Source organism: Cryptomeria japonica, chromosome 9 (genome assembly GCF_030272615.1).
Source record: "Cryptomeria japonica chromosome 9, Sugi_1.0, whole genome shotgun sequence".
NCBI lineage: Eukaryota > Viridiplantae > Streptophyta > Pinopsida > Cupressales > Cupressaceae > Cryptomeria > Cryptomeria japonica.
In genome coordinates, this window is record NC_081413.1 from 616,160,363 (window position 1) to 616,172,329 (window position 11,967).

The 11,967-nt window shown below is 39.2% G+C and overlaps 1 protein-coding gene across 1 annotated transcript in view; it reads left to right on the forward strand.

Annotated features, from left to right (window-relative positions):
- Window positions 1-11,676, forward strand: part of LOC131042830 (pentatricopeptide repeat-containing protein At4g13650-like) — a 73,265-nt gene extending 61,589 nt beyond the window's left edge. The window contains exon 17 of the mRNA XM_059211837.1: window positions 11,431-11,676. The gene's annotated coding sequence lies outside the window, so the exon portion shown is untranslated. The remainder of the gene's footprint in view (window positions 1-11,430) is intronic.
- The last annotated feature ends 291 nt before the right edge of the window (window positions 11,677-11,967 follow it).

Here is an 11,967-nt window from a genome sequence, read left to right on the forward strand (position 1 = left end):
AAAGACATGGAGTGTGAAGAAGACACAAGAAAATGGTATGTGGTGTGAATTCCATAAGAGTCCCTCGCATAATACAAATGATTGCAGAACCATAAAAATCTTAATGATGAAGACGCATGAAGACAAGGCAAAATCTAAGGTGGCAGAAACTTGCACAGAAGGAAATCATGAACAGGTTATTGAGGCTGATCCATATGCCATGGTAGCTACTACAAGGATATTGCTCCAGGAGGATGAGGAGAGATTGTTCCATTCACAAGTGTGGGTAGGAGGAAAAGCCCTGCACTTTATCGTTGATAGCAGAAGTCAAAAGAACCTAATATTAGCAGAGACTGTGAAGAGACTGAATCTGAAAACAACAACCCACCCACAACCCTATTCAATGGGATGGGTTAGTCAAGGAAGAGATATCCAGGTGCACCAGCAGTGTCACCTTTCATACTCCATAAAGCCTTTCAAAGATGAGGTAATCTGTGATGTGGCTCCCTTAGATGTTTGTGATGTTCTATTGGGACAACCATATATGTACCAGTGACATGGTGTTTATGAGTCCAGGCCTTGCAGCGTGACCATCAAATTAGGTGAGTAGAAATACCGAATACCAGAGGTAAGCCCTGCATACACTTGCAGCGTGACCATCAAATTAGGTGAGTAGAAATACCGAATACCAGAGGTAAGCCCTGCATACACTACCTCTTTGATTAGTGCCAAGCAATGTAAGAGGTTGGTTGCCAAAACGAGAACATTCATTTTATTGATGATTCGTTCTGAAGAAGAAAGGAAATCAGTTTATAATTCCCATACCATCACAAACACCATAACACTGTAGAAAATATCAATGGATCAAATTTTGATGAAATATGAAAATCTGTTTAAGTTACCAACTGGGATACCTACACACTGCCAAGTGAGACATACTATTGATTTGATACCAGGAACTCCATTACCTAATGAACCAGTCTACCATAGGTCAGTATTAGAGAATAATGAGATTAAGAGGCAAATACAAGAATTGATTGAGAAGGGACATATTCGTCCAAGTGCATCACCCTGTGGCAGCCCCATTGTTCTAGCAAAGAAAAATGATGGAACCTGGAGGCTTTGTATTGACTATAGGGCCTTGAATAAAATTTCAGTCAAAAATAGGTATCCACTTCCCCGGATAGATGACCTCTTGGACCAGCTTAGAGGGGCCCGATTCTTCACCAAAATTGATTTGAAATTAGGGTACCATCAAGTACCAATTGAATCAGCCGATGTGTGGAAGACAACTTTCAAATCTAAAGAGGGATTGTTTGAATGGCTAGTGATGCCTTTCGGTCTAACAATTGCTCCAGCGACATTCATGAGAATGATGAATGATATACTTAGACCATTCACTGATTCCTTCGTGGTGGTATATCTTGATGACATACTCATCTTCAACAAAACTTGGGAGGAACATTTGCAACATGTGGAAAAAATCCTCTCAACCTTACAAGATCATAGGCTTTATGCAAACAAAGAAAAGTGCTCCTTTGGTATGCAGAGTATCAGATACTTGGGATATGTTATTGACAGTGAAGGTGTCCATGTTGATCCGGAGAAGATACAAGTGATTAAGGACTGGTCGTTTCCTAGAAATCTCACTGAGTTATGGAGTTTCCTCGGGTTGGCAAACTTTTATCGTAGATTTGTGTTGGGATTTTCCCATCTGTCTTGGCCTCTAAATCAGTCATTGAGGGGGGGGGGGACACAAGCAAAGTTTAAATGGACAAGTGCTCAACAAGAAGCATTCGAGGGGCTAAAACGAAGGTTATGTTCTGCACCAGTTTTATCTCTTCCTGACCTGCAACAGTCATTTGAAATACAAACAGATGCATCAGAATATGCTCTAGGGGTAGTCCTCATGCAACATGGTCATCCAGTTGCATATCACAGTCAGACTTTTTCTGATACAGTGCGTCGATATGCTACTTACGACAAGGAACTGTATGCTATTGTTCAAGCCTGTAAGTAGTGGAAACATTACATTTTGGGTAAGGAGACTGTCATCCACACAGATCACAAACCCCTTAGATTTTTGCAAACACAAGGGAAGTTGCAGAATGATCGACATCAATGATGGTCAAAATATCTTCAACAATTTCACCTCAATATTCGCCACAAGAAGGGAAGTACTAACAAAGTAGCGAACTGTTTGAGCAGGCCTCCAATTGCAGCCATAAGTATGGTTTTGAACTCATGTGGTCATCAAACCGAAGCCTAAGCTTGCTTGTATGAGAACGATGTTGAATTTGTAGATGTTTATAATCAATTAGTGAAGGGACATTAAGTGAATGACTTCTATTTGCAGGATGGAATGCTTTGTCACCTTGGCCAAATCTGTGTGCCCAATGCAGAACGCAAAAAGTTGATATGGGAAGCTCACTATAGTAAGGTTGCCGGTCACTTTGGTATAGGTAAGACTATTGCTATACTTCAAAAGTATTTCTATTGGCCAAAATTGCGAAATGATGTTATTTCATATATTCAAGCTTGTATCGCATGTGCTATTGCTAAGCCTGCCAATCGTAAACTTGGGCTATACTCACCACTTCCTGTTCCTGAAAAACCTTGGCACTCAGTTTCTATGGACTTTATGTCTGGTCTTCCTACCACCAAAAGAGGCCATGATTGTGTGTATGTTGTGGTAGATAGGTTCTAAAAAATGGCAGTAATAGTGGCATGTAAAAAAACAATTTCTGCAGAGGACACTGCAAAGCTATTCTTTGAATACATTTGGGTTCATTTTGGTCTGCCGAATACCATTATCTCGGATAGGGACAATAGGTTTCTTAGTAAGTTCTGGTCTACACTATGGGAAAATATGGACACAAAATTAACAAAGTCTATTGCTTTCCACCCTCAAACAGATGGCCAAACAGAGGTAGTGAATCAGATGATCATACACATCCTACGAATGTACCACTCAAAACATCCCCGCACATGGGATGAAAGTCTTCCATATGTTCAGCATAGCTACAACAGGGCAATTCATAGTTCAACTGCCCACAACCCATTTGAGGTTTGTCTTGGTTATCAGCCACTTGCACCCATGGACGTTGCCATACCACTTCTTCAACCTGATCTGGTTCCACGTGTTGGTAAGCAGGAAGATAAGGCAGCCCAGTTCATCGATAGAATTCATCATCTACAACAACAAGTTCATGAAATTTTGGAACACACCAATAAGAAGTATAAGGAGAGACATGATGAGCATCGTACTCCTCATAATTTTCAAGTCGGGGACAAGGTGTGGTTGCATATCCAGAAGGAACGATTGCAGGGTACCAATAGGAAGCTTCGTCCTCTGAGTTATGGGCTATACACCATCATCAAGCAAGTTGGTGATAATGCTTTTGAGCTTAATTTACCTCCATTTTTGGGTCTTCATCCAGTCTTCAATGTGGAACTCTTGAAGCCATATTTTCCTCCACTATTAGATGTTGCAGATGTGGCAGAAACAATATCCACTACATAATTGAATCCAAATGCAGCTACCCCATTCCAATGCGATCAGATTGTGGACACCATGGTGAAAACACTCAAACAGCAGCAGATTTACTTGTACAAAGTGGTTCGAGTAGGGCAGATTGCTCAACAAGGAAAGTGGTTTACCAGAGAGCAGCTTCAAGATCTCATCTCATTCAGAGTGTTGATGCAATGGGGCCCATTGGTTTCCAAGGGGGAAGTAATGATCAGAAGAAAATCTGAAATAATTGAAAAAAATATTTTCATATTTTTTTAGTTTTTCTAGACATTAGTAAATGGCATTTTTGAAGGCCTTCAGGGCATTTTTAGCCCTTGAAACAAGATTTCGCCTACAACTCTTGGAGACCTTTCCAACGAGTTAAACGGCTTGTAATTTCGAGTCCCGAGGTTATGCCTAGTTAAAGTTGTGATAAAATTTCATATAGTTTTTTGAAATTTTCGTAGGTTTTAGATTTTATTATGTAATAAACAAATGTGATTGTTGGACTTCGATTCTCAAGGGGTTTTTGTGACCCTTGGAATCTCATGAACTTCTATATGTTGGATTTTCGAATGGAATAGATTACTTTTTCGCTTGCTTCAATTCTATGCTTTCTAGTTCTTGTAAACAGAATTTACAATACCGCAGGTTCTCACTCAGGTGTTGTCATCCGATTCAATAATTCGGATCATATCCACTTCTCATCTTAATCTGACAACTTTATGTAGAGAAGGCTAGCTGAAGGAAGCGCTTGACATTCTGCTTACTACACACAACCCCGCTGAGGGCTCATCTGCATGTATTCAATTATTGCAGACCTGCAGTGTCAAAAATGCACTGTTACAAGGGAAAACAGTCCACTCTTTCATTGCTCAAAGGGAATTCGCATTGGGTACTGTTGACGTGTATTTTGTACACAATCAAACACAGAGTAAAATACCCAAGGGTACCTTATCCTCTCTTGAATAAAGCCTTTGATTGCTGAAGATATCGCGAAAAAGGATCAATCAGGATGACTCCAAGGTTCTTCGATGTAGGATCTCTACGTGTGGATAAGCTCTCTGTGGTATGATGTGATTTACTGGAATCACAAGGGGACTTACATTTGATGATTGAACGTCTGATCTGCTTTGAATATTGCTGGAACACAGGCTCTTACTAGCTTTGATTTGAAAAAAGGAAAAAAAGATGAGGGCGAGGAAAGGATCTAATCCTAACACTAAGAATGTAAGAGCAATGAATGATCTTTGATGGAATTCTAACTAAGTCTTGTTTTGACATCCCAGGACCATCTCCACAAGGTTAGTGCGATCTTCGAAGGAAAGCTTTATGATGTTCAAATCATCACTGCAGGCATAGACACCATCAGGTTGATGCATATCAATGAAGAAGCGACAATTGAAGTTAAGCTTAAGCTGAATGATTCCAGTTGACTACACAAGGCAAGTCTACAATCAACAAACTGCTAGTAGTATGGATATACAAATTCCACCATCAATCAAGCACATTTCTTCCACTCATCTAATAACATGAAATCAAATACGAGAAGTATAGAGACCATACAAATTGTCGAATCGACCCATAAATTTCACCATTTCTTCAATGAAGTTACAAGTCTTTTACAACATCTTGGCAACAATCTTTGCCTTCTCTCTCTATTCTACTCTAATTGCTATTCTATCAACTAGCTAATCACCTTCTAACTACTCTCTATCTGTCTTCTAACTGCTTCCAACTATATTCTAACTCTCTTTACAAAATGAAATGCCAGGGCTTATATAGTGCCCTCAATACAATTCGATGGCTTAGATCAATTCGAGATCAATGGCCAAGATTCAACAATGAAAACCCTAATTAGGGTTTGTTACAACCATTACATAACATTTAATGCTTGACCAATGATAAAATTGTATTGCTTGGACACATGTCCTCTCTAGAAAATTCCACCAATGGATAGCTGGGGTAGGTACATCGGAGTTTGTGCCACCTTCCATGAGTTAGGTACATTGAATCTGGAAATGCTGAGGTGGACCACACTGACTGGAGAAGTGATGACTAGGATGCCACCTCGTCTGACACTTGTAACCTAGTAAATATTCAACTTGATGCTGTTGAGAAGCTAGCTTTAATTAATTCATCTGGAACTATTTGCTTCTTCAACGAACCCTTGTTCTAACTTCTTGTGTCCTTGATGTGCAGGATGATTGATGTACCTCGCCTTGGAATACTGGATTGGAGAAGTCGCCCTTGATGACGTTAGTCCAAAGAAGGCCGTCCTTGTCGATGCTAGGCTGGAGGAGGTCGCCCTTGTCCTTGCTTGATCGTCCTTGATGAGAACCTGCCGACTTGTAGATCCTCCGGGCTTTGGAGTCGCCATCTTGATACCTACACAACATTTCAAAATTAGTAATATATCTTGAAATCTAAAAATTAAACTTTAAAAGGAAGATTCAAGATTTTAATTAGGAAACTTTATGATAAATCTTTGAATTATCATTTCCTAATTAACTACGCAATACTTAGATTTTCCAAAACAAATGTCTAAAAAATCAAACCTTGAACAAGGGTGTCAAGATGATTTCGCCATACCTCCTCTTGAGTTTTAAACTCTAAGAAATGATGTAAAAAAAATAGATTTCGCTAGGCAAAGTGTAGATCAAAGCCTTCTCTTGAACAAATTGCGCCTCCTTTAGCTTGGAAAAGAACTCCACCTTCCACTAGCTTCTTCAAGATCTGGAAATTCGCCTTCAAATGTCTTCAAAAATCTGGAAATTATCCTCCAATCTAGCAAGAAATTCGCCTCTCCAATAGCCTTCAATATGAATTTCGCCCTCCTTAGTCTCCACACTTAGTAGAAATTCGCTCCACTCCAGCTAGATTTCGCACCTTCAATTAGCTCTCCAATTTCGCACTTGAAAGGATGATTGAATGATTTAAATTGTGAAAAAACACCCCCAATATATAGAGCGCTCACCTTCTACTTACCCATGAGGCCGACCTAGCAAATAAAAGGTGAAATAATAAATAAAACCTCGAAAGGAGTAAGCCGACTTGCCAAATAAAGGCAAAATAATGCCTTGTGCACTCAACTTTTAATTTTTTATTTCACAAAAATTAATTTTAAATGCCTTTATAATAGAAATTCGATTTTTTGAGGCCCAAAATTAATTTATTAAATGCCAATTTAATTAATTTTTTCAAATATTTCGAAGTTGATGATTTTGGCATTTCATGCGATTTGGAGGATATTAACACCCAAGTAGAAAATAGTGAATGCCAATAACTTCGCTCTGGTCCCTTGGAGAGGGACAGGAGCGCCTTTTCACTTTTGTCCTCAATCCTTCATTTTTTAATTGCCAATTCACGTTGTGGGGCTAGCAATGATCCCTTTCGTCCCTTCAGTGCATGTTCAACTCGTTTTTTGCAAGGCAAAATTGATGTTCTAGAGATTTTCGCCCTGGTCCTTCAGTGAGGGACAGGAGTGCCTTTTGCATTTGGCCTAGGATCATCAAGTTTTTGGAGTCAAACCTTTGTTCATCATGATTTAGAAGACCTTTCCAATCTTGCTCAACTTTGCCTTAGCATAATCTCGGAGGGAAATTGTTGATTTTATAAAAATCGCCCTGGTCCTTTAGTGAGGGATAGGAGCGCCTTTTGCATCCATTGCGCAAATTCTTGATCATATCAACCTCAAGGCATTTTAAACATCATTTCAAATTCGCGCCTTGGCTTAGATTTGTCCAAACTTGGCGAGAAGGACTGGATATTAGGTTTTTCGCCCTGGTCCCTTGGAGAGGGACAGGAGCGATTTTGCAAATCCAAGCTTATCCGTCCTTTGTTAGCCTTCCAAATTATATTCAATGGATAAATCATGTTTTCCTTGGTCTCTTCAAATCATAAAATTGTCTTGATCTTGCAAGAACAGTGCAAATTTGAAATTCAAGCTCCGGTCCTTCAGTGAGGGACAGGAGCGAATTTTGTCTTCTAGGCCAAAATGCTTCACTTTTCACCATGAAATGTCTTGGCTAAGGAAGATATCATCTTGTTACACGCCATGAATAAGAGTTCAAGTCCAAGAAAGGTCTAAAAATGTGTCTATAAAGAAAATCGCTCTGGTCCCTTGGTGAGGGACAGGAGCGCTTTTACCTTTGTAGACAAAAACTCCATCATTTCATTGTCAAGTCTGGATGCTCTATCATGCTCATTTCGTCCTTCACCATGCCTTTGATGTTCCAATTTGACCAAACAAGGTCAGGAATGACTCAAATAAGCCTTTTCGCCCTGGACCCTTGGTGAGGGACAGGAGCGCTTTGCCTTGGTCCCTTGGAGAGGGACAGGAGCGAAATTCGCTCTGGACACTCAGTGAAGGACAGGAGCGCTTTTTGACTTTTTTGAACTCTCTATCAGGATAATTTTTATGGAATATAACATTTAAGTATTCTTTCTTATACTTTAAGTTATATTCCATATATACTTTCAGGATGTTTGAGAGTGGTTTCAGACCTCCAGGAGTTATATTGCAAAATCTAGTTTTTGGAGGTTTTTCAGTTTCTAGACTTAGTCAAATTTCAGGATTAGGACATTCCAGACTTAGCCAAATTTTAGAATCAGGACTTTCAGACTTAGCCAAATTTTCAGGATCAGGGCTTCACTCCAGCAGGACCTGCTATCCTATTGATATCCCCGACAGCACTCAAAAATGCAAAAGCCAACTGACAAAACCCTAAAAGACCTAAAAAAAACAAAAACAAACCCTAAAAAGCAAAAAACAGGGGTCCCCATTTGCAATGGGGCGATGTGTGAAAACGTCACAACAGGTACACGCAGAAGTTTTCGTAATAAGCCTATTTATATGTATGTGAAATGCGGAAGTTTAGTTAACGCTCGCAAAGTGTTTGACCATATGAATGAACGAGACAGTGTCTCATGAAATACGATTATATCAGCATACGGAAGACATGGGTATCCTCGCGAGGCAGTCACTCTGTTTCACCAAATGCAATGAAGAGGTTTCCAACCCGATCAATTCACATTTGCCAGCGTACTTCCAGCCTGTGCCAAAATGGGAGCTTTGGAACAGGATATGGACATCCATCAAAGCATAAAGGACACAGGAATTTCGTCAAATGTTATAGTTGCAACTTTCCTGGTTGACAATTTCGTCAAATGTGGAAGCATAAACAAAGGCACGTGAACTGTTTGACAAAATGCCTGAAAGAAATGTGGTGTCATGGACTGCAATGATTGCAGGATGTGCACAAATCGGTTTTGTTGAGAGGGCTTTAGAAACTTTTAAGCAAATGCAATTGGAAGGTATGAAGCCGAATTCCACGACCTTTGTCAGCATACTTTCCTGCCTGTGCCAAAATGGGAGCATTGGAACAGGGTATAGACATCCATCAAAGCATAATGGAAGGTGGATTTTTGTCAGATATCGTTGTTGCAAGTGCCCTGGTAGATATGTATGCAAAGTGTGGATGCATAGACAAGGCACGTGAATTGTTTGACAGAATGCATCAAAGAGATGTGGTCTCCTGGAATGCCATGATTGCAGGATATGCACAAAATGGATTTGTTGAAAAAGCTTTAGAAAGTTTCAAGCAAATGCAATTGGCAGGTGTAAAGCCAAACTCGACAACCTATGCGGGCATCCTCCCTGCCTGTGCCAAAATTGGAGCTTTGGAACAGGGTATGAAAATCCATCAAAGCATAAAGGATAGAGAAATTTCATCAGATGTTGTAGTAGCAACTGCCCTGATAGACATGTATGCAAAATGTGGAAGCACAGAGAAGGCATGTGAACTGTTCGACAAAATGCCTCAAAGAGATGTTATCTCATGGACTGCTATGATTGCAGGATACGCTCAAATTGGTTTTGTTGAGAAGGCTTTAGAAACTTTCAAGCAAATGCAATTGGCAGGTGTAAAGTCAAATTCCACAACCTTTGCCAGCGTCTTCCAGGCCTGTGTGAAAATGGGAGCTTTAGAACAAGGTATGGACATCCATCAAAGCATACTGGAAGGGGAATTTTTGTCAGATATAATAGTTGCAAATGCTTTACTAGATATGTATGCAAAATGTGGAAGCATAAACTAGGTATCTGAACTGTTTAACAAAATGCCTCAAAGAAATGTGGTCTCATGGAATGCCATGATTGCTTGATATACACAATATGGATTCATTGAAAAGGCCTTAGAAACTTTCAAGCAAATGCAATTGGTAGGTGTGAAGCTAAATTCCACAACCTTTGCCAGCATCCTACCTGCCTGTGCCAAAATGGGAAGTTTGGAACAGGGTATGGGCATTCATCAAAGCATGATGGAAGGAGGACTTTCATCAGATACTATAGTTGGAAATGCTCTAGTAGACATATATGCAAAATGCAGAACCATAGACAAGGCACGTGAAGTGTTTGACAGAATGCCTCAAAGAGATGTCATCTCATGGAATGCCTTTATTGCAGCCTATGCACAAAGTGGATTTATTGAAAAGGCTTTAGAAACCTTCAGAGAAATGCAATTGGCATGTGTAAAGCCAGACTCCACAACCTTTGCTAGTGTCCTTCCTGCCTGTGCCAAAATGGGAGCATTGGAACAGTGTATGGATATCCATCAAAGCATAAAAGATAGAGAAATTTTATCAGATATTATAGTTGCAACTGCCTTGGTAGACATGTATGCAAAATGTGGAAGCATAGACAAAGCACGTGAACTGTTTGACAAAATGCCTGAAAGAAATGTGGTGTCATGGAATGCCATGATTGCAGGATATGCACAAAACGGATTTTGCAAAGATGCCCGCAAACTTTTTGAATTAATGAAGCGATCTGGAACATATCCTGACATTGTAAGCTTTGCTTGTGTTTTATATGCATGCAGCCATGCAGGATTTGTGGATGAGGGCTGTACATACTTCAATCACATTAGTAACCCTCACTGCATTACACCAACAGTTGATCATTATGTGTGCATGGTTGACCTTCTTGCCCGTGTTGGCTATCTTGAGAACACCCTAAACTTTATCATTAAGATGCCAGTTAAACCTGTGGTGGTTGTGTGGACGTGTTTTCTTGGTGCCTGTAGATCACATATGAATATAGGCTTAGGAGTATTTACAGCAACGCTGCTTTTGGATTTGGATTCTAAAAATGCTGCAACTTATGTTCTTCTCTCAAATATTCATGCAGAAGTGGGCAGGTGGGGTGAGGTTCAAATGGTAAGGAGATTGATGAAAGACGGGAATAAAAAAGATCCCTGGATGTAGTTGGATTGAAGGCAGTAAAATGGTGCATGCATTTTGTGTAGGAGACATATCACATCTATAGACACAAGAGATCAATCCAAAGTTGGAGAAATTGGCTTGGGAGATGTGAAGGCAGCAGGGAATTTTTCAGATTCAAGACATTTACTTAATGATGTGGAAGGAGGAAAAAGAAATATTTCTATGCCACCATAGTGAAAAGTTGGCAGTTGCTTGGATTGTTGAACACACCCTCTGAAACACATATCAGAGTAGTAAAAAACCTTCGAGTGTGTGTTGATTGCGATACTGCAACAAAATTTATCTCCAACATTCTTGGAAGAGAAATTGTTGCGGAGATAACTGTTTCCATCATTTGAAACAGGGACAATATTCCTGCGGAGATTATTGGTGATGCTAAATGAAGCAATCTGGAAAATAGGTTTGCTCTATAATGATGTGCACCTTGTCAGACCTATAGTAATAATGAAAGGATAAGGTTTATTTGTTGTTTCAGAAAGCTCTTTTTTCTATAATAACTTTTTCTTTTGTTTTTGTTTTTATTATTCTAGACCATGCTATTGGCTTCATAAAATTTGATGATAGACTGCAATGCTAATCACTGCTTATAGACCTTGTTGGGTTATCTGTCAAAGACCTGTTTTGACATGGACGTTTGTTTTATTGAATTTTTTCAGGAAACTTGCCTAGTTATGAAATGAAAAATTGGAGGAGGTGAAGGATGAAGAAAAACAAAAGGTGAGGAACACTTGAGTAAATAGAAAGATGCTTGACCAGCAGGAAATGGTAGAGGAGGGCTCACAATCAACCCTTACCATTTTGGACAGTTTTTTTGTGTGGACCAATTGTATCATCTCTTGTCTGTGTAATCAACCATTTGAAATCAAATCACACATTTTAAATTTTATGTAGATTTTGTCTCATCTATTGTTAGATATTCCTAATGTTATGAGGTAGCTAAGACATTGACAAATTTACCATTTAAAAAAAAAATATTTTCAACTTTTTTGGGCTTCAAATAGAAATAAACTATAATAATTTATATATAAAGAAAATAAAAAATCCCTATTGTGTTTATGTTATAATTAGCAAATAGCATGGCACTAGAAAACTCTCATAATAAGGTTTATAAATTGATGTTGGAGAGAAGAGAATAGCGTGTGTATATAAATGGAATCTCAATATAATTACACATTCACAACTGTTACAAAATT